Source organism: Canis lupus, chromosome 33 (genome assembly GCF_048164855.1).
Source record: "Canis lupus baileyi chromosome 33, mCanLup2.hap1, whole genome shotgun sequence".
Taxonomy (NCBI): domain Eukaryota; kingdom Metazoa; phylum Chordata; class Mammalia; order Carnivora; family Canidae; genus Canis; species Canis lupus.
In genome coordinates, this window is record NC_132870.1 from 10,596,940 (window position 1) to 10,624,402 (window position 27,463).

Sequence of the window (27,463 nt, forward strand, 5' to 3'; positions counted from 1 at the left end):
TATTTCTAGCCCTGTCCCTTAGGAAAATCACCTTAGGGTTGGTTTTTTTGTTGTTGTTCCAGTGTACAAATAGGACTCTGAAAACATATATTAGGCCAGAATTTGAAGCTTTGAATTGAGCTGTGTGAATTAAAGAAAGCATTCCATGCTGTTCAGATTTCCTGAAAACCGTACATTCTTTGAGCGTTGACTTTTGTAGCACTTTGGGTTTTGGGTATTGGCAAAAGTGCATTCTAAGCCAAAGTATTTGGGAGAGAAGAAAACACTGAGGGAAGACACAGTGAAGAGCCTATCAAGAGAGGTTGGATAGAGGCAGGGCAGAGCAATGGTGGGGGGAGCGGGGCGGGGTGGGGTGGGGGATGAGCCCTCATGGTGAGAATGGGGACAGTTTGTGAAATTCTTTAGTTCCTTATTGAGTAATTTATCCAAGAACCAATGCTTAATAAAAAGGAGAAATTACTTTGGCTTGAAGGCAGACAGCACAGGGTTACAATTCTGAGACCTTGGTCAAGGAACTTGACCTTGCCATGTTGTTAGTTTATTTACCTGTACAGTGGGGCTACTAGATTGAGAGAGGGTAGTCCACAAGAAATGCTTGGAGCAGCACTTGGTACATAAGAGCTCAATGGGTGGTAGTAGGAGCAATTAGAGTTAAAATTTGAACTGGAAAAAGTTAGAATTTAGACAGAGGGATATCAGAATGAGGAGTTGGTGTTGTTGGGAAGGTAGAAAGACTCTGAACACAGTCTTGTTTATTGGCATAGGCTTTAGAAATGTGGGTGGGATCGGGACACCTGGGTGGCTTAGTGGTTGAGCGTCTGCGTTTGGCTCAGGGCATGATCCTGAGTCCCTGGATCGAGTCCTGCATTGGGTTCCCCACTGGAGGCCTGCCTCTCCCTCTGCCTGTGTCTCTGCCTCTCTCTTTCTGTCTCTCATGAATAAATAAATAAAACCTTTAAAAAAAAATGGAGGTGGAATCAGATCAAAGGGATCAGGAATTCCCAGGTAGGTGCTAGGTGAAGAAAGCCCTAAAAATTTGATGTACAGGTATTAAAAATAAACCAATGAAGAGCCTAGCGAAAAACAACATATGATTAGGGGTGGGGTTATCAAGAACATTTTAACTGGTTTGTGAGGTGAGGGTACCACTGTCCAATCCTGCCTGAGAGAATAGGGGGCACTCAACTCCTGTAAGGCAGATTCCCATAGCTTGGCAATTCCTGGTATCAGTGTTTCCCTTTATAAAAACTTAGGCCCTTGAGAATATTTTACTGCCACCCCACCGCACCCCGTTTTAATTCCAAAGCCCTTGCTTATTTGTTTCTCTCAGTTGTCACAGCAACCTTGTGAGTTTGGGCCATTGGCACAAATCACTATCTTACAAGCCATGGAACGGAGTGTCTTAAGAAGTTTAATGGTTTAATTAAGCTCCTGAGTGGCAGAGCTGGGGGCATGAAACCAGGACCCTTAGCTTCTAGTTTCAGTACTTTTTTTTTTTTTAAGATTTTATTTATTTATTTATTTATTTATTTATTTATTTATTTATTTATTTATTTATTTAGATTTTATTTATTTATTCATAGAGATGCAGAGAGAGAGAGAGAGAGAGAGGCAGAGACACAGGCAGAGGGAGAAGCAGGCTCCATGCAGAGAGCCTGACGTGGGACTCCATCCAGGGTCTCCAGATCACGCCCTGGGCTGCAGGCGGCGCTAAACCGCTGCGCCACCGGGGCTGCCCACGATTCTATTTATATGAGAGAGAAGGGGCTCACACATGTGAGCACAAGGCAGGGAGGGGCAGAGGGAGAAGCAGACTCCCTGCTGAGCAGGGAGCCCTATACCAGGCCTGATCCCAGGATCCCCGGGATCATGACCTGAGTGAGCTGAAAGCAGATGCTCAACTGACTGAACCACCCAGGCACCCCTCCAGTATTCTTTCTATCACAAAACATGGTTTCTGTGAAGTAATGATCATTTGTTTAACACTCTGTTTGAAACATTAAGAGCTCTGACCTTTCTCCATGGCCTTACTTTCATGTCAGTGTCTGATACATGCAAATATTGGGTGGTACAGATGATTCAGATGAGAGGGTGATTAAAACTCAGTTTTAGTCGTGATGGCCTTGTGGCTTCCTCTGAGGTTTCCATCCTTTAAAAAAGGAGGCCACCAGTTATGAGATCTCTGGGTTTTCTCCATCTACATTATTCCCCCCACCAACCTATACTTATATTCACCATTTACCTCTTTCCCTTTGGTCTTGTAGAAGGAGCTGATCCTTTTCTTGCCCTTCCACCTGCGCACCCTTTTTGGTTACCTTAAGAAACCTTTTTTCACCCCTTACTCTTAATTACCTCTTTCTTGTTTCCTTCCTAGCCAGAGCTCTGGAGAGAGAAGTAGGTAAACATTTCTTGCCTGCTTCTTCTCCTCCCAGATAATCTCTGAACCCACTGCAAGTTGACGTGTACCCCTACCAATCCACTGTGCTGCCTCCAGTGGACTCCCGATGGACAGAGTCAAGGAGTATTGTTGAGGTGGGCATAGCCTGCTTGGCCTCTCCATGGCCTTTTACACTATTGACCACCATCCCCTGAAATACTGCCCTGGTTTGTCTGGTTTTTCCTCTGGCCTCCCCACACATGCTTTAATGATCCCCTTTGGAGGCTCTCTTTCCCACCTCTTTCCCCAAGCTCTGCCTTCAACCATCTTTTCTCATTCTGCAGCCTTTCTCTGGTGATCTCATTTGCACATAAGGAGATTCAACTGCCCGCACCCTCATGATCACCAAATTGATTTTCCTAGCTTAAAATTGCAGAAAGGTTTTTCAGCTCTAGCTTGTTTTATGCAGCTCTTCTTGATGTTGCACAGACATCTCAAAGTCAGTATCTGTAACAGGTTTCGTTCCGTCTCCTGTACCTCTTCATACACACAGAACATTCTCCTCCTTCCTGGTCATTAGTCCCCATTCCTTTCTGGAGTGGAGACTGCATTATCCACTTGGCAACCCAGTCGTAATGGATATTGCCTTCTAAACATTGTTGAAAGCCTCTCCTCTCTCTTCCTCACAGTCCTCAATCTTTAGTTCAGATTTTTATGCTTACTTTGAACTGTTACAATTTCTTTCTAATGTATCTTCCTGCCCCGTTCTTCTCTTCAAAGTACCTGTGATACTGCTGCACAATAGTGATTTTATTATGTGAAAATAGCATCAAGTCATCCTAGTTTAAAAATCCTTCAGTTCCTCTTCATTGCTCAGGGTAAAAAAAAAGTCCAGATTATTTCCAGTTCCCTTCTCCCCTCCCTACCCTGCCTCCCCAAGTTGCTTTCTTGATGGGATTCTTACCTGTATCTCCAGGCATGGGTTATGGCCCCCCTGCTTGATGCTTTCCTTTCCCTTCTGCAGCCACCCAGACCCTGAATGAGAGGACTTCCTCCACTATGCTCCTGGTACCCAGACTTCTGGTCTCAGCACTTCTTAGTGCTATGGTCTGTGTTTTTTTCCAGATGGTAAACATTTTGAGGGCAGGATCATTTGTCTCCTTTGTTTCTTGGTCCTTTGTGTTTAGCACAAGTGAGGACAGGGGCAAAAACAGGGATTTTCTTGTTCTGTGCTAAGCTCAAGTTCTTACTTGATTCACTTAAATCCAGAGTCTGAAAGATAATCTCTGATAAGTGTGTGTGTGTGTGTGTGTGTGTGGAGGGTGGTGAACAATTTGATTTGGGACTGTATTTACTATTTAGGACACTGGGATGGGAAGCAGGCACTAATAAGTTCAACAATTTTTTAAAGAAATTGTTTGACTTAACCATTTTCAGACTAAGTATTCCCAGGTCATGTTAGGCATTCTTATGTGTGGATTTGAAAATAAGCAGCCTAATCCGATCATTAGGTGTTCCTAGTAAAGCTCTAGCCTCCTAATTGCTGTACTTTCAGTATTGAGTTCAGAGATTAATCAGGTGGTTTTATGTACTATAAAATTTGGAAAGTCATGATTTTTTCTATATCTGTCATGTATGTAGGTGCTTTCCTCTCTATTAAATAAGGCACCAAATATCCTTTTGTGTATTTTGGGTTTCTTTTTATATAAGTGCTTATATACAATAAAATTGCTGTTAATCTCCAAGGATTCTCAATTTTAAATATTTTGCCATTGAATGAATCACTTTTTTGGGAATGAGCCAATCATTTTGGGTAGGGGCATTAACTCTTCTAGGCCACTTGGGTATCATTAATTGGTATCCTAGTAACTTAAGAATCATTGACCCTGAAAATGCCCAACTGGCAACCTGGGTTTAATTTTCTAGTAAGATTAATTATCTTGCAGGAAAGGGTAAAACAGAGACACCAGGGTTCTTTATATCCCTCATATTTTCTCAAGATTCCAGTGAGCTAGTTGCTACGATGAGGGAAAACACTGGTGTGTTGTTCTGAACCTAATTGAGTCCTTTATTATGTTATGACTCACCTATAGTTCACAGATTTATTCCGTGCAAGTCATGTAAAATAACTACACTGTGGTTTGTTTTGCTTACTTGGTTCATGTTTCTGGTGATCTGTCAGGCTGCATATGCCAATCTGCTGAAGCAGGCTTTGGCAGGCGCTCGTGCGGCAAACAGGAGACCATCGCACAGCGCAGCCGGGAGGCCGCCGCACACTGGGTCCCCCAGACAGAAGGCCTTTTCACAATCTCCCCAAGGGAACCGAAGATGTTCATAATGTGTGTGGGGCCATGCTTAGTATAAAAAGAGACTCATGTCTTCAAAATGAGCAGGCTCTTAATATCGTGTTTCCCCATTCCCCTATTTGTGAGAGAAGGAAGCATTAAAGCCGGCTTTAGAGAGTGCTCACTCTCAGAGGGGCAGGGTCTTGTATGGTTGTACTGATTGAGTTGCCAGCATCTGAAAATTAATACACTTAACACTGAAGTCTGGATTTTTATTTTATCTTTTTTCTCCTTAAGCACTGAAAACACAGGTTTTGCATTCCTGCAAAGCAGCAATTGGCTGGTCCTTCAAGGCACACACTTTGGCTTGCCCTTGTCCTTGCTTGAGCCCTGGGAGTGTCAGTGTTCTCAGTGAATTCAAGTATTTTTATATCCTCTTGATTGTTCCTCCCTTTTGGGCAGATCCAATGGATGAAAACCCAGTCATGCAAAAAGTGTATTTTTCCAGGAGGATTTATAATGAGGTGTGTTTAATGTAATCTAGTTCAAGTAAAAAAATGAATGATTTTCAAACTTCTTTAAAAAAAAAAAAAACTCTATGCCCAATGAGGGACTTGAACTTACAGCCCTGAGCTCAAGAGTTGCCTGCTCTACCAGCTGAGCCAGCCAAGTGCCCCTGATTGCAGATTTCACATTTTTACAAAAAATTATGCAAAGTTGGTCCTGCTTTGCTGCTTTATCTTTTGCTCTTGTTTCCAAATGTGGAGATTTTTCCAATAAGCCTTTAGGTGTATGATTCAGGCACTTAGTCATATTTTAAAGAAAACCTCACAAGGATAGCCTACTTAACAACTTTTTTTTTTTTTTTTTAAGATTTTATTTATTTATTCATGAGAGACACACAGAGAGAGGCAGAGACATAGGCAGAGGGATAAGCAGGCTGCATGCAGGGAGCCTGATGGGGGGGGGACTGGATCCTGGGACTCCAGGATCACACCTTGAGCTAAAGGCAGAAGCTCAACTGCTGAGCCACCCAAGCGGCCCTACTTTCTTTTCTTTCTTTCTTTTTTTTTTTTTTTAAGTTGTTTGCTACTACCCAAAACCATGAACATGGGTTCTTATTTTCCTTGTCACCAGTTAGAAGTATACTTACATAGTTTTTCTAAATGAGGAGGTAAGTAGTCATTCATGCTCTTCTCAGTTCTAAAATATCATGATTCTTTTTAGAAAAGGAATTTGAATTCCTAGCAGTTGGATGCTGATGCTATTTCCTATATTGAGCCCAGTAGCATATTTTTCAATCCCTTTTATTCGAAATGGGCTTTCTTGTTTTTCTTGTTTTTAGAGCGAATGATGGGAAATGGGCTTTCAACACCCATTCAGCAAACAAGAGCTGCTTTTCTTCCTTTGATCTTAGCAACATGTATACATGTTTTTGTTTTTTATGGTATGAACAGCCTTTATTGATAGAAACAGGAAGTGGAAAAGAGGAAGAGATACAACAGCTCTGGGTCCTAGGTACCTGCAGAAGCCCCCATCACCTCCAAAATGGCTGATCTTAACAATATTGGTCCTGTAGTTATATGGACAACTAATGTTGAAGTTTCTTAGGGTACAGGTTTCTATATTTGCAGATATGCAAGTGTACCTAATTAGTACTACTATTCAAGAACTGAGGTGTGAGTGTTCTGGAGATTTTCTAACTATTCTTTCTTGTTGGATATACCCCCCAACCCCCATTGATATAATTGCTGAGAATTTTGATGTGTTAATACTTAATAACTAGGAATAAATAATAAATCTATAATAGAACATATAATCCATGGGCCACCAAAAACTTTGGAGTTGTTGAAGGGAATGAAGATATACTTTAATTTCTTTTTGTAATCTTGGGGTTTTTGTTTTTTGGCTAATTAGATGGGACTTTAAGGTATTATAGGTAGTGATTAAGAGCATGAGTTTTTGGATTAAGGAAGACTTGGGTTTGAGTCTTTATCTCAAACTAGCTATTAGACCACAGATAAATTACTTAAATACTAAAAATTACTGTTCATGCTTCATTTCTTAATTGGTACAACAGAAATAATAATGGAATTTTTCTCATAAGGTAGTTACCAGGCTTAAATAAGAAAATATTAGATCAGTGACTGGCATGTAGTAAATATTTAATAGCTGCTGTGTCTATGTCATTATCATAGTTATTCTGACATTGTCTAAATGTATGAGTAAATGTAACAGATCCACCTCTTTGCTTCAGCTTAGAATCTGAAATTTGGGTAGTTTTAATAGTTTTAGGTTTGTTTCTTTCTAGAGTGATATTGTATGCATGTGGGAGGGAGGGAAAGGAGGGGCAGAGGGAGTGAGAGAGAGAGAGAGAACCTTCCTTCCTTCCTTCCTTCCTTCCTTCCTTCCTTCCTTCCTTCCTTCCTTCCTTCCTTCCTTCCTTCCTTCCTTCCTTTCTTTCTTTCTTTCTTGACAGTCACACACACAGAGACAGAGAGAGAGGCAGAGACACAGGCAGAGGGAGAAGCAGGCTCCATGCACCGGGAGCCCAATCCTGGGTCTCCAGGATCGTGCCCTGGGCCAAAGGCAGGTGCCAAACCGCTGCGCCACCCAGGGATCCCCAAGAGAGAGAGAATCTTAAACTCCATGCAAAGCACAGAGCACGATGTGGGGCTCAGTCTCACGACCCTAAGATCAGGACCAGAGCCAAAATCCAGGGTCAACCAACTGAGCCACCCAGGCACCCCAATAGTTTTGAATTTTAAGGGTTTAAAGAAATACAAGTGGGAGGTAATCTAATGATGGATGGCACTATGGAGTCAGAATACTTACGTTCATTTTCCTATATCTTTAAATGAGACATTTCTACTTGAACTACAGGTCTGGTGTGAGAATGAAACAGGATATACATTTGCCTAGCATATAGTAGGCTGCATGATGTCCCACTTCTGTTGACCTGCAGTGACAGTAAAAGCAAATTCACATTGTAGGAAATGGTTCTGTAGATATTACCCGTCTTCCAGTTGTCTTTATTGACTATAACTATGGTTGGAAGTCATTGGAATCCTAATAAGTGTCCTAATGTTTTGGGTTGGTTTGATTGTGTTTCTCGGGTGTCTTGGTGAAGTGATGAAATTCTATGTCATGCATTTAATTTTATTCAAATTTTAAAATAGGCTTTTTAAAATAAGAGATTTGAATGAATATTTTGTACCACTAGTAAAGTATTGAGTACCTGGTGTATTTTCAGGATTGATTTATTTATTCTTTTTCTTTTTCTTTCCTCCCTCCCTCCCTCCCTCCCTCCCTCCCTTCCTTCCTTCCTTCCTTCCTTCCTTCCTTCCTTCCTTCCTTCGTATTTTCAGGATTTAGAATTGTACTAGTTGTCATAAGAACTCCATGGGGGGTAATTCCAGCCTTGTGAAGAGCTTTTAGTTGTTTTTGGGCATCATGAAACATATGGATTGGGGGGAAGGGGCAGGGAATTACAGTGCTGAACTGCAGATCATATAGTATTAATTTTGTGGTCTGGGTCACAAATCCAGTAAGGATAGGCATGAGTAGGCATATTCATGTAATTTGTGAAGGCTTCCTGAGTCTGATACAGAGGATGGGCATCTTAATAAATTAATAAAATAGGGTGACTTTACGAAGTAGGGAAGTCACCACAGCTTTACTGAGAAACATCAGTGAAATGTCTGGACATCCATTCAGTCTTTGGTTCTAATAATATTGATTAGTATCTGAACTTCTAAGAGTATGGGGACGCCAATATTTATTTTATGTATCGTAATGCAAATTAGAAAAAATATATGTACCAGCTCATCAAATTCAGGATTTCATAAATACTGTAACTTACGGTGAGGCAAGTGAGAAACTGAATTGATCATAAGTTAAAGAAAATAGTACAGGTGGTACTGCAATACAATATGGTATCCTTGTCAAGATAGTGTGGGAATGACTAAAGTTTGGGTAAAAGTGGTATAGACTGTACTTTGAGTCATGAAGGAAAGATTTTTATAAAGTTTGGTTAGAGATGGGCCAGTGTCAAAGAAGGAAAATAAGCTTAAGGCCTGGTGGTGACTTAAAACATTTCTTTGGGGATCCCTGGGTGGCGCAGCGGTTTGGCGCCTGCCTTTGGCCCAGGGCGCGATCCTGGAGACCCGGGATCGAATCCCACGTCGGGCTCCCTGCATGGAGCCTGCTTCTCCCTCTGTCTGTGTCTCTGCCTCTCTCTCTCTCTCTCTCTCTCTCTGTGACAATCACAAATAAATAAAAATTTAAAAAAAATAAATAAATAAAACATTTCTTTGTCTTCTCCAGTGAAGGACCTCTTCATACATGAAGAGCTTCTTCCCTCGAATCAGAACTAAATTTTGTCCACTATTTTCTTTCCCCCTTCTTCCATCTCCTCTATTCAACTGGTGCTTAAAAATGTTTCTACTACTGACAGCAGCTACTGCTCCTACTAATATCATACTATTAACATTTTTCTTGAGTGAGAAATATTTTTTAGAAGACTTTTATGATAGTATTGTTTGAAATTTATTTCTGACTATGCCATCCAGTTGTCCTACAAAGTTATTAGGTATGTAGGAGTTAAAGGAGGTTGGGGCTTAGCTCTATTTGAGAGGTGGAAGGTAGTACAAGGGCCATAGATTATTTTTTTAAAGATTTATTTATTTATTTATTCATGATAGACACACACAGAGAGACAGAGAGAGAGACAGACAGAGAGAAAGACAGAGAGACAGAGACAGGCAGAGGGAGAAGCAGGCTCTATGCTGGGAGCCTGACGTGGGACTCAATCCCGGGACTCCAGGATCGCGCCCTGGGCCAAAGGCAGGCGCTAAACCGCTGAGCCACCAGGGATCCTCCATAGATTATTTTTTTAAGCATATCAGAATAGGGTAGAGGATCACTACACGGTAATGAAGATACAACTGATTTTGATGAGTATTACACACTGTGTTTTATTTCCGTTGCTTGAAGACTTAATGATTATTTGTTGATTGGCACTGTGGGATAGGTGATGGCATTCATCCTGAAGAACAAGTCTCATGCCAGAAGCATCAGAATGGAGAAATTCTCAATAATGCTCTGGCTGGTTAAGTAAACCCAGGGTTTAGCTTTCTAGTGGCCTCTCATTGATTGTCCATTTAGTAGACTCTGTAAAAGGGCAGTCATGGAGAAGGGCAGTGCTGACATGGCCAGTCCTGTTTTCCCCTGCTGGCCCTGAAACTCTTATCAGGGAAAGCTTTTTTGCGCTTTCTCCTTGTCCAATAAATGGCTTGACATGGGGGGTATCCTGGAGGCAGGCTCAACTGAACCCTCAAGGCTTATCAGCACTTGGCTAGTGGACAGCACCACAGCCCCTGCCCTGGCTCCCTTCATCCTCCCAGTCCCCCGTCCCAAAGGCCCAGGACCCTGGATCCAGCCTCTACAAATGTTTTTGCCCACATTAATTCATTTAGAATTTATTAGAAATGTAAGTAGACAAAAGCGTCCATAGGCGATGACTGCTCCAAAGCTGAAGAGACTTTGGCTGTTTAACGATAAATCAGAGGAAGATGCAAGCAAGGTTTGTACTATATAGTACTATATAGTTATTAAAAGATATAAAATTTGTTGTCATTCATTCCTTCAGAATTCCCTTCTCCCTTCCAGAGGAAGTTTTCATACACATTGATTACCTTAATAAAGGTTGTGTTTGGGTGATGGGGTGGAGAAGTGGGAAAGTTTAGTAGAACAGAAAAAAAGGAACAAATTAAGAGACTCAGGCTTTTGTGTCATGGTAAGAGTATAAGAGTAAAAATGATATATTTTATTGGGGATGCATTGGGTACCAGGCACGGTGTTTAAGACCTCTCCATGCAGGGGGCTTGTAGTTGGTCCCTGGCAGCCTTATCTGAAAGCCAGTTATGTCCAACTCAGGCCCTTGCTCATAAGCACAATCCTGCAAGGCCAGAATCACTGGGGATGACTTGGAGGAACATCTGAGACTTCTGAGAATCCCCAATTGTAAAGTCTGCTCAAGTTTCTTTAATAAACTGCAATAAATAACTTAAAAAAATAAAAATAAAAAAAGTAAACTGCAGTAAAAAGCCTAACTTCACAAGAATTACTGTATGCATCTGGGCAAGTAGTGAATGTTGAGCTACAGTGGGAAATGGATTCTAGAGTATTGAATTCATGTTTGTTGGCTAAGCAGGATTATAAATCCATGCATGTTAATGGGATTTTAGGGGTTAAATTTGCAGAATCAAGGACGTTTTAGGGTATATTTTTAGTGGCCATAAGCATCACCCAGTCTTTTCTGCTTCATATGAGTGCCAGGTAGAGACTTGATGAGACCAGTAGGTCACCCTGCCCTTTATAGCTGAAGCTGTTCCTATAGAATGTCTTTGAAAACATGTGTTTTTAATCTGTCAAAATTGGTTGGCCAAAAAGAAAATTGTAGCCTGACTTGTTTAAAGAAACAAAAATAACTACACACCAAAGTTTCAGTGTACAGAGCATGGTTCATTTCTTCGTTGACTCTTTTTGCTTTTTATTACTCTGATTTTTATTTCCCATCAGTGTGTTAGATGAGTAAAGTTATTTGCAGAACATACATACTACCCATAAAAACACTAATTTTTATGTTAGGTTTTTTCTTATGTGTAACATTACAGCATTATGAACTACTTTCGTGTTAATGAGTAACTTTAGCAGAATACTAAGAAGACTGTTGAGGGATAAAAAAAAACTTAGGAAACTTAAGATCATTTGTTTTGAAATACATAATGTTGGAATTAAATGAATTTTCTTTCTCAAGACTTTAGGTTCTTTAGTTTCCTTTGCCATTGATCTCTGTGTGTGTGTGTGTGTGTGTGTGTGTGTGTGTGTGTCTGTCTGTCTGTCTGTGTTGGTGTTTATTTTCGATTATGAAGTTGGGTTATCTACTTCATTGCCTTTATATCTTATACGTATTTACTAATAAGCGTTATGTCTTATCAAGTACGTATTTGCATATAATACCTGGTGATAGCATTAGTTATATAGAAAATTTTGAGCAGAATGGGATTTACTTCAGACACGTCCTCAGGTGTCATTGTGTAGGCACTTATTAGGTGGGGTTTAATAGGAACTCCCAGTGGTGGCTTGAATATTTTGCTTTTGTGCTATTGTCAATTTTAAATCACGAAGATTTTTATATCGACCTTTGAAAGCAAAGATTTAAACCATCTTGGGGGTCTTCACATCCCTGGTTTTGATGGGAAGAGTGGAGGATTGCCCATTTCATAAAGCCGTATGTTTTTAAACTATGAGCATGGTGCTTTGCACAAGTCAAAACACTGCTAAAGGGACAGATGTTGCCAATTTCAGATGTACAGGGGGAAGGCCAATATTGCTAAGCAACGGTGTACTTGAGAGAGCATTTTTAGGAGCAGAGCCAGGGGAGTTGTGCCTGGGAGCATTTGCTGCTTCTTATGGCTCAGTACAAGGGAAGAGATGAAAAGTTGTTTCCTGTCAGGGCCGCCATTGCAACCGCCAGCACAAAAGACAGTGACCTAGGGGCACCAGTTAGGGCTGGCAAAGGGATGTATGAAAACAGAAAAGCTTTTTTGCCATGTAGGAAGGCAGTAAGCCATGTTCACAGAGGTAAGTGCCCCCCAGTGAACAGCTGCCCCACAGTAAGTACGAGTAAGTGTACGCCTGAGGTTTCAGGTGGGGAAAGAGGTGAGAAAGTGAGGCCTCATAAGAAAAATCTCTCTCCCTCTCCTTTACTCTCTCCATCCTGCCCTTCCCTCATTTCCTTCCTTTCTCTCTTCTCTCCTTCTCTTTTGCTTCCTCTGTTAGGGGCTAACATCAAAGAGAAGGATCCGAGTAACCTCTATAGTTGAGTGCTGCAGTGTGTGACCTTCTAAACAAGGTAAATAAGCTCACCAGCCACAGGTATTCGGCCCCTCCCATGGCCCCTCCCTTGGTATACACTTGATAGGTAGCCTACAGGTGGTATGGGTTCGTTCGTTCTTTTTTTTTTTTTTTTCTCCCCTTTTGGCTGCCACTAGAGACTTCGAATACCCCTTGAGATTTTCATGGTTGTTGGTTTGGATTATGGGTTTTCCTCTCTCTGTCACTGTCTCTTTTAATGAAATAATGGTGTAAAAGTAGAGAAAGTACATTATCGTTTCGTATTTGCATGAAATCATAGCCTATTTTTGGCAATGCATTTTAAAGAAATTAAAAAATTAGCAGTTCCTTACCACTTAGATCTTTCTTTGGTCCATCTTTCAAACTCCGGTCTTGAACCTCTAGATCTCTTGACAAATACTGATGATCTCTTTCGTCTTTGTAAAGGTACAAATGGAAGATAACTGACAGCTTAAAAGCTTACGTGTGTGTGTGTGTGTGTGTGTGTGTGTGTGTGTACATGTGTATGCTCCCCCTCCACTTTCTCTCCCTTGCCTCTCCCTCCTTCTCCCTATCTCTTTTTCCCCTTGGCTTTTATTGCTTTGCTTTTGTTTTTTAGCAGACAGATGGAATTTGAGTCAAATTCAAATGATTGTGGGACTCCTACCCAAATTCTAACTGATAAGTAGTAATACTTGATTTTCAGTGATGAAAGAGTATTTTGAAGTAATTTTACTTTGGTGAGGCAGGCAGGACACAAATTTTAATGTTCTTATAGTTACTTGGTTTTTATTAATTGATTCAGAACAGTTCATGGTCACATAGTCTGTATCTTTGTGGGATATAAATTTATGTGATGAAAGGCTAGAGAAGGTGACAGTGTTTCCATTTTTCCCCCTCGGAAGATAGAATTTGTTTACAGTTAAGCAGCAGTGAATCTTCGTCAATGAGGAGAGAGCAGAGAAACTGGGCACAAGTATGTTTGTTTTTCAAAGAACTTGTTGTAATTAAGCCCAGAAGAAACTGGCTTACTTTGTCCTACAAAAAGTTTTTGAGTTTTATTAAGGAAACATTTGACATTGAGATGCCTCTTTAAACATTTTTTACTAAAATATATAATAAAACAGATGAGACTCACCTGCTCCGGAGCTGGTCTAAAACCCTTCAGGTTCATTTAATGTTACTTGGTAGGCAGCATTGTGGCTGTATAAATAATACTGCTTATTTATTATTTTTTTAAAAGATTTTATTTATTTATTCATGAAAGACACACAGAGAGGCAGAGAGAGAAGCAGGCTCCAGGCAGGAAGCCTGATGTGGGACTTGATCCCAGGTCTCCAGGATCATGCCCTGGGCTGAAGGCGGACGCTTAACCACTGAGCCACTCAGGCGTCCCAGTACTGCATATTTTTACAGAGGATTCGTCTGTCTACCAATTAAAGAACTTTAAATTGAAAGGACTTTTTAAATAGCATGTGTCCCTTCCCATCGGCATCCCCCAAACCAGCATTGTGATTATGCTAATGTCAGTGAAAAAGTGCCCTGGCCTCCAAGAGCATCATCTCCGCCCCTGCCTCCCCCAGCTATTTGCACTCCCCCTCCCCCTCTCTCAAAGGCAGTTTTCAAGAGGAATTGGTTTTGTTGCAGCTGTGAGAATGGTTAACTGTTTTTCATAGTATCTCTTCTCTGGCACCTAGATTCTATATTCTAGGAAAACAGGAATGGCAGTAAATGCAAGAATATTAGTAGTTAGGACACATGGGGTTGACCTACCCTGTGCCTTAAATCATCCAAAAAGCTGGAGTCTTGGGTCACGGGCTCTGCGTTAAAAGTCAGAAAGTACTTTTAAAATTTCACTGCACGTGTGAGGGGATGAGAAGAGCAAGGAGACTGAGATGGGGAAAGTGAGTAGAGTCACTGTTTCATGTGTTCAGAATGGATATAAACTGTTTGCTGTTGCAACTCTTAGAATTGTGATCATGCATAGTGTGAATGCTTAGATGCTTTAAATTCAGCAGCTATTAGGGAGTACCCAGGTGGCGAGTCGGTTGGGCATCTAGCTCTTGATTTCAGCTCAGGTTATGATCTCAGGGTCGTGAGATTGAGCCCTTTGTCGGGCTCCTCACTCAGCACAGTCTGCTGGTTCCTCTCCTCTGCTCCTCCTGCCAGTCTCCTGTGTGCGCCCGCGTTCTCTCTCTCTTTCATATGTAAATAAATAAATAAAACCTTAAAAAATTTAGCGGGTATTAGAGTACATTTATTTTACAAGCAAAGAATGTTTTTCCTTGGCACATATAAAATACCTACTTAAGACATATGCAAGAATAAAATTTATTTTTTGGGGAGAGCGAGAGCATGAGTTGGGGGAGGGGCAGAGGAAGAGAGAGAATCCCAGGCAGGTTCCATGCTTTGGATTATTTTATTTATAACATAAATAAAATAATATAAATATTATTAAAATTATTAAATAATATAATATAAATAAATATTAGCAATTGTTGAGTGACTAAATATTTTTTCCAAACACTGTTATTAAACTTTTTCATCTTGGGCAATATAGTAAATTACTTTATAAGATGAGCTTTATTGGAATCTTGAGGCAATTTATCTAAACTTTCAGACCAAATTTACATACAAAGATAATGCAGGAAAAGGGAAAGATTATTAGTCTACCAGAATGTCAGTGGAATTAGCAAACTTTTTTTTTTCCTAAAGAGAGTGACCGAATCTCGTTCTTAATACATTATAGAAAAGCAGAACAGTCTCTTAAATTTAGATGTTCTTTGATGATAGGATTAAAGAAGTGATTTGTAACCATTCATAATATTGCAGTATTAGATGAATTGTACTTTCCAAGAATGATCTTTGGTCAGTTTTGTAGACCCTGGCAAGTAACCTGGTGGTTTGTTACCTAATATTAAAGCCCCAAGAAAGGGGAGAATTTACTTGTTTGGAATTGGATGTAAAGGGCAAGGCCATCTTTATTTTCCTTCTCTCCTCTGTTTATTATAGTATCAGTAATCCCCAAGGTGGTTTGAAGCTCAGGTTGCTTCCTCAGAGCATATACGCCTGCTTCAATAATTTTCTTTCCTTTTTTCTTTCACTAGGTTCTGCTTTTTGTTTTTAAAAGTCATCATGCCAGGAGACAGGCAACCAACACCTAGCCCAGAGGGGACTGTTGAGATTACTGCTGGAATAAACCCAAGATAAAATCTTTATGTTCTTTCAGACAAAGCATAGATTAAATGGCTTATCTTATTCATATGACTTCAGGTTCTTTCAACCTAATCCAGAAACTGATGGAAAGTTTTTTTTTTTTCTTTTTCCTGGTGCCTCTCTAGTCTTAGTTTATGCTCAGCTATGAAAAAAAAAAAAAAAAAGTCCAGGCACCCTATGTAACATAGAATTAGATATGGTTCCTGAACACTGTTTGCCACTTAACTTTGATAGACACATACACTCAAAGGAGGAACAGTAATACAAGTTTATGTATCTATAAATCCGGTCATGGTTGACAAAGTAATTTAGTAGTGTGGTTTGACTCAAAACCATTGGTTCATGTGATTTGTGGGAGAGCACTTGTGTGTGTGTGTGTGTGTGTGTGTGTGTAAGCGAGAGGGGAGAGGGAGCATGCATGAGAGAAGGGTGGGATGGGGATTGGAGTAAGCATGATCACAGAACATCACACTGCAGTGTAACACCCTCCCCTACAGGGACATATTTTAATGAAAGACTTCATGTTAATGTACCCACTCAAAAATAAAAATTAGATCTCTCAGAAAAAAATACTGAAGATGGTTTTAGTGAACAGAATTGGTTGTGGAAGGAATGGATCACATAGTTTGGTCCATTTGAAAGAACTTGCCAGTTTATTATCACTAGCATGGAACCAGTGTCTAGACTTGTTCTTTGAGATACTCCCCCCCCCCCCAACCTTTTTTTTGCTTTCTTTCCTTTTTTTCCTTCTTTCTTTCTGTTTTTCTTTTCTCTTTTTCTTTTTTTAATAGCAGTGCCTTTGTAGCCAGGCTTACTTAAATCATTCACGGTTGCTATGCCCACAATGGGCTTCATGGGGTCTCAAGTGATCTTTCATCAAAGGCACAGTGTTTTCAAGTCTTAAGAGCACTGGGGATTTCTGATACCTTATTACATGGTGAATGGTAGTGGTTCACAGTCAAAAGTTAGAAAGTAGGTGAATAACCGAGATTAAACGTAAGTACTATCAAACAATGATAACTTTGTTTTTAAGTCAGTTTAAACCTATTTCAGGTGTACCCCTTGCCCCCTTAACTTTTACACCAAGAAACTAGTTGACATATAGTTATAAATAATATCTACTGAAGATATTTCTGTATATAATGCATAAACAAAAATGGTATTTTTAAAAAAATAGCAACTGTTTCATGTAGCTCTACAGAAACCTTGGAAATACATTAAAATGTACACATTCAGGGATCTTAGGAAAATAATAGTAATCAAATAAGTGAAACCAATCCTTTTAGTACTCCCCTCATAGTCATTTGTACACTTAGATGAAGTAAGGTTTTACGGTTCTATATGTGGAGAACAGCTGCTCACTTCTCTTATTTTTACTTAAACCAGATCTTAAGAACTAGATCCTAGGTTCTATAATGAAAAGATACTTTAACAGAGATCAAAATAGAATTTCCAGAATATTTTAAGTAGCAGTTAACACAAATTAAGAGCTTTCATAAATTTTACACATTTTAGAAAAATATATTAGTGACACTAAAGCATGTAACTGTAGTAAAATCCATGTGACTGGAAAGAAACAAACTATCATATTGATCTTTAAAAGTTCAAAATACTTCTTGTGAGCTTTTATAAGTTTCCTTAATGATGTTTAGGCTTCTTTTCATTTTTAGTTTTAGTTTGTGAAAGACAAGGAAATAATAATTTGCCTATAAAAAAGCAGTTTACCTAAGGGTGAACTTTTAAAAACCAGGGATATTAGCTCATGTTTAATAAATGAATTGGGGTGGCACCACATCCTCCAAGCATTCAGCATTCTTCTACTGTGTTTATCCTTAGAGTATTTCTTAATGTCCTGTCTCAAGAAGACACATGCCTTCCCTTACCCCAACCCACGCATACCTGATATCCCCTCTCCCACCTGTCATGATCTCCTGTAACTCTCAGATCTGAAACTTTGCTCGGAGAAATTCACATCCCTAAATTGAGCTTAGGAAACTACTCCTTGGGTGAAGAACATCTGATGGGGTGGTGATGGAATTTTGTTATAATAGTTTTTTTTTTTTTTCACGGAGGATATCTGTATCTTAAATCATTGTTTTGTGAGGATGTCTGGAATATTACAAATGTGAACAAACGTATTGCTTTTCCAGTATGTAGGAAAAAGAATTCACCATAAAATACTGCGTAACTTTTGGTGCTCTTGTTTCTGAATTTTGTCAGCGATGCCATGAAATGACAAAATCAAATTCATTTCACAAATACTACTACTTACACATCTGTGTTAGTTCAGAATTATGCCAGGGTCCTGGGAGACACAGAGCTGGATAAGCCCCCAGATCCTACCAAATAGGAAATGAGCCTAGGAGAACAAATGGAAGCACCAAGGGCTGTTTCAGAATTGAAGGTGGGTAGAGTGTCAATGAACAAGAAGACTTCCAGGAAAGGTCTGCCAGTGTTTGTGACGCCCCTGTTTGCATCTACCACTCTTCCTAGATCCCCTGATAAGAGTAGAAAGCATGGTCTTTCCGCAGTAAATTTTTGTTGGATGATAACTGGTGGTGATCTGTAGATCCCTCATCATTTAAAATATAATCTTGTGCTTTATCAATCTCTTTCCTTCTTTCCTTGAAAAATTAATTTGGAGAGGAGCCATAGAGATTTCTGCAGTTAGCATGACATTAATTGTGGTAGCCTTCGTGTGTAGCAGCAGACAGTTTGGCATTAAAAAAGGGTTCCAAGGAAACATGAGTGATTCTTTGCTGCATATTAGAGCATATCACATTTTAAAAGCTATTCCAAACCTTTCCATTATTTGAACATATTTGGGAAGAGATGGGAGGGTAATTGTTTTAGAATTTAACAGTTAAAGTTGGTTTACAGTTACATAATACTGTTAAGAGTGCCTTTTCTGTCTCCTACCTCACTTTCCCTCCTTTCATATTAACAGTCTATAGCTTTCTTTTTAAAAATATGTGTACTATTAAGTGTGCCTTAAATCTGTCTAGGGATCTTAAAAATTCTTCTAAAATACTGGGTATGGAAGTAGACGTTTAGATAGTTGCCCAAAGGGCATGATGCTTCTGAAGAAGTATTATTCCTAGCAACTTTATACCTTTCCCAGCCTAAGTAGGCACACCCAGGCAGAATGAGCAGGTCCTTGTAATAGGCCTCGCTATGTAGGTAATTTATGGTGTATTCACAGAATAAAATTAATTTTGTGTCAAAACCTTGCTCAGACAGGCCTTTTGGTTTCCTCCTCTAATCTGTCTCTTGGAAGTGCTGATTGTAGCATCTTCTTGATAAATGCCTGCATTTATCTGTTTGGCATTGGCTTCAACATGTACTGTCTTATTTCTTCCTCACAACAATCCTGTGAGGTTTTGTGTATTTCATATGTGCCTGCTCAGTATTTAAGTATGACTGATTTTTTTTTTTTTTTTTAAAGTATGACTGATTTTTAAAAAGCAAATCCAAACAATACACCTCTTTCAAGGACTTTGTAAGTTAGTTTGGGAAGAAAGAGTGAATTAGCTAGCAAACACTGGACCAGGCCTGCACAGCAGTCCCCAGTTTCCACAGGAACAGCTCACAGTCTCATGGAGGACTGACCGTGATCTGTGAACAGCTCGGTGTGCTGAGTGCTTGGTGGGGCAAGCCCAGAACCCTGAGGAAGAAGCTGGGAATAGATTCACGTAGGTGTGTGTTCGAGAGAAGGAAAGTCATTTATTTATTTATTTTTTTTTTTAAACTTTTTTTTAAATTTTATTTTATTTATGATAAGCACACAGTGAGAGAGAGAGAGGGGCAGAGACACAGACAGAGGGAGAAGCAGGCTCCATACACCGGGAGCCCGATGTGGGATTCGATCCCAGGTCTCCAGGATCACGCACCTGGGCCAAAGGCAGGCGCCAAACCGCTGCGCCACCCAGGGATCCCCAGGAAAGTCATTTAGAGGAAGATGAAAGTAAAGATAAATGTGGTAGAAGACATTTGACTGTACTTTGAGTAAACATTTTTATCACTTAAAAAATCTAATGATGTTTTTATTTACGAATAGATAATATATTGCATGATTCAGGATTTAAAGGATAGGTTAAAGGTTAATGTTTTTACATTAAACATCTTCCCACTGCTATACCCCACCCCACCCCCAGCCACCGAATTCCCCTTTCTAGAAGTCATTATTGATGTTAGAGGCTTCTCCTCATCTGTATACCCAGGGATGTTTCATTCGTAATCAGTTACTCCACATAGATGTTCTCTTCTGTCACCTTTTCATTTATTTAGATCCTGGCGTATACTGCACCTATGTTTTTTCCTCCTGCTTTTAACAGTGTATCTTGGAGATTACCCTCAAATCAATACGTGGAGAGGGTCCTCATTCTGTGTCATAGCTGTATGGTATTTCTGCGTAAAGGGCATGTACCACAGTTTTCTTCGTTACCGCTGGATGGGCATTTAGACTGTTTCCACTAGGCTGAAATGAATAACTGTACATGTGTCTTTGTGTACATATAGAAGTTGGTGCTAGAAGTCATATTGCTGTTTCAGAGTATGGGAAATTAGAATTTGGGGGCTGTTGCCTAATTGATGTCTTCAGAGGTTTTGACCCTTTACCCTCCCCCAACCAGGGTATCAGAGTGCTTGTTTCCTCATGTCTGTCTTACAGACATAGTATCGTCATTTTTTTGTTTTGCCAAATATGTGAGAAAAGAGTTTCTAAGAGTAATCCTAATGTTTTATTTATTTATTTTTATTTTTATTTTTATTTAATCCTAATGTTTTAAAGGAGGAAACAATTTCCCTTTTGTCCCTAGTATGTTTATTTCCAGTAGTTTGTTACTTAAGACTTTGAGTTACAATTCAGACAAACAACCGTGTTTAATAAGGCTCTAAGCTAAAATCTGAAAATTTATTTTCATGTTCTGAGTTCTGAGCCTGAAGGCATACCAACAAACATTTATTGGTTGCCTCCGTATGGCAGCAGTGTCTGATTGGTGATTTACCAAGGTAGAACTGGCCCCTACTCTCCTGGAACTTGAAATCAAGAAGCAGCAGAGATGCTGCTGCAGGAGGTGCTTTGTCAGGGATCGTATAGCCAGGTGTGGGAGTGCGCGCAGTTTCAGGAGCGACAGGCTCGGGGAATGTTTTCCAAAAGATGTTTTTTAATCTGCTACTAGAAGTCTGGGTGGAAGTTACGTGGTCACCAGTGAGAGAAGGAAGAGAGTCTGAGATAGGGACAAGAAAAGTATGATTCATCTACCTAGATGGAGATCAGTGTGCAGCAAGTAGATACTGCTGGTTGATCCATAATCCAAAAGGTGACATGTATTTGAAGAAAAATAGCATGAGCTTTAATCTTTTAAAAATTAAACGATAGAGAATCCTCTTGGGGTTTCCGTCCATCCACACCATTCAAGAATGCCCCAGTAATGCTGGCACCGTGCATTATTTCACATATCTGTGCCTATGATGGCCTTTCAGGTTTCACATGTGACCTTCTTACCAATCCTGTGGAGAGGGTTAGGATGGGTAATACTGTCCCTTTAGAATCACCATGAGGAAATAGTCAAGAAGTTGACTCTCATGCGTAATTGGAGAGCCAGCCCTCAGCAGGCCAGAACTAGAATCCAAGGTCTTTTGGCTTCCTTCATCAGCATGCTGCCTCTGAGCCCCCTGGGTTCCCCAGTTAGTGCCACTAAGCCTTTTTGAGGATAGCATTGTCACAAAAGCGCTGCTCTGTTGAAACTTGAGATACTTAAAACACAGTGTTGTGAGGGCCCCCTGGTCTCAGTGGTGAGGTATGGTTCTTTGGTTCAGCTCTTTTTAGCTTACTAAAACAAACTGACATTTACTAACATTTTATTTTGGTATCAATGCATTTCCTTAGGATTATAGCGTCATTCCATGAGGTGTGAGAAATCAGACTGAGGCCAGCATTGCTGCCTTTTCTGGTCTGACTCACCTGTAGTACAGAGAGGCGGTTAGATCTGAACACCAAACTGCTGCTTTTCACAAACAGAGGCAAACCATTGTTCTTTAAAAAAAAATGTTTTTGGTCATGCATAGGACAACTGGAGTCCCATCCCCTCCTTAAGATGCTAATATATTTGGGATCCCTGAGTGGCTCAGTGGTTTAGAGCCTGCCTTGGGCCCAGGGCATGATCCTGGAGTCCCAGGATGGAGTCCTGCATTGGGCTCCCTTCATGGAGCCTGCTTCTCCCCCTGCCTGTGTCTCTGCCTCTCTCTCTCTCTGTCTCTGTCTCTGTCTCATGAATAAATAATTTTTTTTTAAAAAGATGCTAATGTATTTGTCTCTTGCCTGAAGGTTGAGATTTTTGGAAAGGTAGTGTTAACAGTATTACAAACCCAAGCTCAGTCACTTCAGAGCATTGTGTGACTTTGGAGATGTAACTAAATTTCTCTAGAATTCAGTCTCGTTTTTAGAAAATGGGATAATAGCTACCACCGAGGTTGATAGGAGAATTGGAGCATCATACAGAATTCCCTCAGAGATTTTTGTTGTCGTTGCCGAAGTATAATTGACATACAATATTATATTAGTTTCAGGTGTACAACATAATGATTCAACCTTTCCATTATGGAGTGATCACCACAATAAATCTAGCTGACATCTGTCACTGCAAAGTTGTTACCTGTTACGAACTATATTCCCTGTGCTGTATATTGCACCCTGTGTCAAATTTATTTTATAACTGGAAGTTTGTATCTCTTAATCTTTTCCCCTTATTTCAGCCATCCTCCCTCCTCTCCTCCCTTCTGGTGACCAAATTGCTGTCTGTATTTATGAGTCTATTTCTGTTTTGTTTTGGTAGGTAGAATCATACAGTATTTGTCTTCCTCTGACTTCTTCCACTTTGCATAATATCCTCTAGGTCCATCCATGTTGTGGCATGTGGCAAGTTTACGTTTTTCTGTGGCTAATAATCCATTGTACAGCTACATTGCCTCTTTACTCATCTATCGATGGACACTTAGGCTGCTACCATATCTTGGCTATTGTTAATAATGCTGTGGTAAACATAGGGGTACTTATTATCTTTTCCAGTTAGTGTTTTGTTTTCTTTGGGTAAGTTCCCAGAAGTGGAATTGCTGCATTGTATGATATTTCTGATTTTTTTGTGGAACCTCCATACTGTTTTCATAGTAGTCACACCATTTTGCATCCCCATCAACAATGCATGAAGGTTCCCGTTTTTCCACATCCTCGCCAACACTTGTTATTTCTTGTCTTTTTTGATACTAGCCATTCTGATAGATGTGAGGTGGTATCTCATTGTGTGTTTCCCTGATCATTAGTGGTGTTGAGCATCTTTTCATGTGTCAGCCATCTGTATGTCGTCTTTGGAAAAATGCCTGTTCAGGTTCTCTGCCCATTCTTTTATTGGATTGTTCTCTGAATAGTGGTTGTGAGTTTTTTATGTATTTTGGATACTAACCCCTTATTGGTTATATCATTCTCAAATACTCTCTCCCATTCAGTAGGTTGCCTTTTTGTTTTGTCGATAGTTTCTTCACCATGCAGAAGCTTTTTAGTTAGATTCAGTCCCATTTATTTATTTTTGCTTCTGTTCTTGCCTAAGCAAGATCCAAAAAAATACTGCTTACATTGATGTCCAAGAGATTACTGCCTGTGTTTTTTTTTTTTTTTTTTTCCAGGAGTTTTATGGTTTCCGGTCTTAGGTTTAAATCTCTAATCCATTTGGAGGTTATTTTTGTGTATGATGTAAGAAGGTGATGCAGTTACATTCTTTTGCATGTAGCTGTCCGGTTTTTCCCAGCACCATTTATTTAAGAGACTGTCTTTTCCCCATTGTATATTCTTCCTTTGTTGAAGATTAATTGACTGTACAAGCATGGGTTTATATTTCTGGATTCTATTCCGGTCCCTTGATTTCTGTGCCTACTTTTGTGCTGGTCCCATATTGTTTTGCTTACTATAGCTTTGTAGTATAGTTTGAGATCAGGGAGTGTGATACCTTCAGCTTTGTCCTTTTATTTATTTATTTATTTTAAGATTTTGTTTCTTATTTGAGAGAGAGTGCGTATGTGCGCATGAGCAAGGGAAGAAGGGTCGAGGGAGAAGGAGAAGCAGGCTCCCCACTGAGCAAGGAGCCTGATGCGGGGCTCTATCCTAGCTAGGACCCTGAGATCATGACCTGAGCCAAAAGTAGACATTTAACCAACTGAGCCACCCAGGCACCCCAAATGGGATTGTTTTCTTAATTTCTCTTTCTGATAGTTATTAGTATATAGAAGTGTAATAGATTTATATATGTTAATTCTGTGTCCTGCATCTTTTTTTTTTTTTTTTTAAGATTTTATTTATTCATGAGAGACACACAGAGAGAAAGAGGCAGAGACACAGGCAGAGGGAGAAACAGACTCCACACAGGGAAGCCCGATGTGGGACTCGATCCCGGGTCTCCAGGATCATACCCTGGGCTATAGGCGGTGCTAAACCGCTGAGCCACCCAGGCTGCCCATGTGTCCTGCATCTTTACTAAATTCATTTATTCTAATAGTTTTCTGGTGAAGTCTTTAGAGTTTTATATATATAGTATCATGTGATCTGCAAATAGAGTTTTACTTCTTTTCCAGCCTTTTATTTCTTGTCTGATTGCTGTGGCTAGGACTTCCAGTGCTGTGTTGAATAAAAGTGGCAAGAGTGGGCATCCACATCTTCCTCGTCTTAGAGGAAAAGCTTTCAGCTTCTCACAGTTGAATGTAAGCTCCAGTATTTCGTTTTTAAGGTTCTGTAATGAGGGCTGTATCTACAATTGATGGGTACATTTAGTACAGTCACCCCCACCCTACCCCTGCCCTACAAGCTAATGATTTTGCATCTTATAACAGATGGTATCAATCAGAGGAAACAATGGCGTGTAAAAAGGTTAATGCAGTGTCAGGTACAATATGTATTCAGTAAGTATCTGCTCTCATTTTATTTTTAATTGATCAGAATTCTGGTTCTTGTGTTAAGGCCATTCCCTAGTGGGGAGGCGAGGTCAGTCTACACACAAGACACCAGATTTGTGAGGCAGCCACAAAGCAGGCAGGAGGGCAGAGCTGCACTCCCGTAGGCACCTAGATGTTGCATGTGAGAGACAGAAGTGGGATTTGTGATTGTAAGTGCTAAAGGCCCGTCTGCACCTTGGAAGCAGAACTGGACAAGGAAGGACCTGCAAACTAGAACTTCCTTATTGATGCAACTAGCATAGATTTTTGTTGTTGTTGCTTTTTGTCACCTCTTACTGTTTGTGGAGGTCTTACCGGAGGATCTTTAGCCTTAACTAGACCGTGTTTAGAGAGGCTGATTGTTTACTCTTTGGCTGCAGTGTGTGTTCCCGGGAGCCTGGCTTCTCTGAGCAGGAGTAGCAGTCCTCAGCTGGAGACCGGGTGGCCAAAGTGGATTTTAAGGAAGGGATTAGGCCATGATGGCTTGTTGAACTTCCCCTCCCTTTTTGGAAGGTCTCCTTCCAGTGGCAGACTTGGAGGTGCCAGACTGTATTTTATTAAACAAAGGAGCCTGTCCTTACAGATCTTTCTCTGCAGACACATTTGAAGTACTTATACTCTAGCTTAAGAGTCTCTAATTTGGGTCAGAAGAAGAGTAGCGATTTGAATCTCAGATGGAACATAAAATGGGTTCATGTTATATAGACTATCTTGTAACCTCCCCTCTGTTAATATAAAAATATGTCTTGGTACTCATAGAGGTATTTAGGGGCATTAACTCTAAGATATTCGTAGAACAGTTCCACATAGATGGGTCGGGGAGAAAAATAAAAAACAAATGTGGTAGAATGCTGACATTTGGGGACTCTGGGTGAAGAGTTTGTGGGAATTCCTTTTACTATTTTTATAATTCTGCTGTATCTATAAAATTATTTCTAAAGAAAAAGTTGAAAATATCTTGAGCATCTTCCCATGCAAGCCCATGCATTCACATTATTTTATTTTTCTGTATCATACTGCTGTATGGATGTACTGTGAAGGTCTAGAGCTAAACTGTTGTTGGGCATTTGATTATTAACAGGTATTTGCAATTATAAACAGTGCCACTTGGAGGTCCTTAAATATGATAATACCCTCATGTATTTGGAATGGAATCTCTACACTCCATTGAAATACTCCCACTCTCATAATGGACTTAATAGGAAAATTCACAGTAAATTAACCGAATTAATACTTGAACCTTAAGACCTTATTTTACAATTTTAAATGGGTTAAATGGTGACTACCTAGCAATATTTATCTTATCCAGATACTAATAAATAATGAGCTATAGAAAAATTTCCTTAGCTCTGCTTCATCTGATGTAATAAGACTTTAGAAAAAAAAAAAGAATCTTTCAGTGATGTGAAGCACCTTGGCTAAGTGTTGACTCCTTGAATAATTACAAAGATCCAAAGGTCTTTTAGCATTCTCATCTCATTCTGTTGGAAGTGGTAGGCAAATCTTTCTCTCTCTCTTTCCGACATGCTTCACTACTATTTCATTGATTCCCAAGCATGTTAATCAGATTCCCATTCCCATTCCAGGAACAGATGAGATAAGGGAATTGTTTGATCAGAGTCAGTAGTAATATGCTATATGCTCTGTTGTATTGATTCACCTTCAAGGTTTGAATAACAAAAAGCAGGTAAGCAAATGTAGTTTGTGATATGCATAATGCTTACAGGCAGATCTGATAGGACACTCAGATAAAAGGAATTACCCTGATTCTTCGGTTATACCTCCTTCCTCAAAAATACCAAACTGCAGACATTTCAACAAAATTGTTTCCGTGAAATTTACATGTTTTAAAACCAGACCCAGGTGGGTTAAATTACATGTGAACATTGACATTTCCATTCGATTTGATTCCACAACAGTGTGAATGTTGTGTGCTCTTTTCTTTCCTTTTCCTTCATCCTTAAACTGAAATGGTGCGTTAATGAATCCTAGATCAGGAATTAGCAACCAATGCTGTATTAAATTACACTCGGATTAGAAATGAGAGCCTGGAAAAGAACCCTTTCATGTCCTCTCCAGCTGGAGGCAGGTATTGGACCAGACAGACTAGGAAGACCAGTGCTTTATGCACATAGCAGTGGCAGTAACTGAGGGAAGGGGGGGAGGGAGGTTGTTGTATAGAACTTGCCCAGAGCACTTGGCTCTCAATTGACACAGAGCCAGAAGTTGCTTTTCCAGGGAAAAGCATGAGGTCATGGGATTTGTTTCATGTCTCTAGTGAAGGAAAAGTGTTTTGTTTTGTTTTTTAACTTTTCCATTTTCTTTGCACTTAAAGTTATAAAGACTGTAATAGGACATTTCCTAGACACTATGGTGACAATACTAGTGGCAGCAGCTGTCATTTGTTTAGGTGTGGAGAAGGAAGAAGTATAAATAGATCTTTCATCCAAGACACTAGGAAATCTCTCTTCCTGGGGTCTTTCTCTGGGGAAATATTTACTGTGTGGGTGTTTGTGTATACATGTGCATATATATATATATATATATGTACATATATACAATGAAAATACTGACTTGAAGTCGAGGGAGAGACATTAAAGTGAATGTCATTACTTTAAAGCCAATTTTTGGCCAGCTAGAATACTACAAAAACAAAAAACCACAACTCTAACCTATCCTTGATTCGATGTTAGCCTCTTTACCGTGG

General features: G+C 39.9%; 1 protein-coding gene across 5 annotated transcripts in view; it reads left to right on the forward strand.

The window, feature by feature from the left end:
• AFF1 (ALF transcription elongation factor 1) overlaps nucleotides 1-27,463 on the forward strand; it is a 201,017-nt gene that overhangs the window by 120,039 nt on the left and 53,515 nt on the right. The gene's annotated exons all lie outside the window — the stretch shown is intronic.